We start from the raw sequence: 640 nt of genomic DNA on the forward strand, positions 1-640 counted from the left end.
AATCTAGTAATCTCCCGACAATTCACGAAGGTTCGAGAAAGAAGTGGCGAGATACTAGTCACGTGACCTCGCTGACGCAACATTATTTTACGCATATATAACATTGAAAGAATTAGTGTCAGTGTCGCTATTCTCGTATAGCTTATCTTTAACCTAGTGTGAGGTGAAGGGAAATAACAGTTTCTGAACGCCCCTGTTTGTCTGTTTGTTTGAAGTTAAGTACAAAGCTACACAATGGGCTAACTGTGCTCTGCCCACCACGGGTATCGAAACCCGGTTTCTAGCGTTGTAAGTCCTTAGACATACAATTGTGCCACTTGGGGACCCCTGGTTGTCGCCTGAGGTTTCTCAAAATTTCGTGGGCTATTTAAACCGAAGTACCTGCCAATGTTTTTGCGGATTTGTGCAATTAATTCTCATTATAATCACCCGCAGTGGCACAGCGGAATGTCAGCGGACTTATACCGCTAGAAACCGAGTTTTGATACTCGTGGTGAGAAGAGCACAGAGAGCGCTTTGTGTAATTTTACGTTTAATAACAAATAACAACAACTAATTATACGTAATAATAAAAACCACATAACTCGAGCGCTTTCGAAAAGTGGACCTTTCTTTTTCAGTTTGCTCTTGAAGAAGAAAG

Source organism: Limulus polyphemus, unplaced genomic scaffold (genome assembly GCF_000517525.1).
Source record: "Limulus polyphemus unplaced genomic scaffold, Limulus_polyphemus-2.1.2 Scaffold3792, whole genome shotgun sequence".
Lineage (NCBI taxonomy): Eukaryota > Metazoa > Arthropoda > Merostomata > Xiphosura > Limulidae > Limulus > Limulus polyphemus.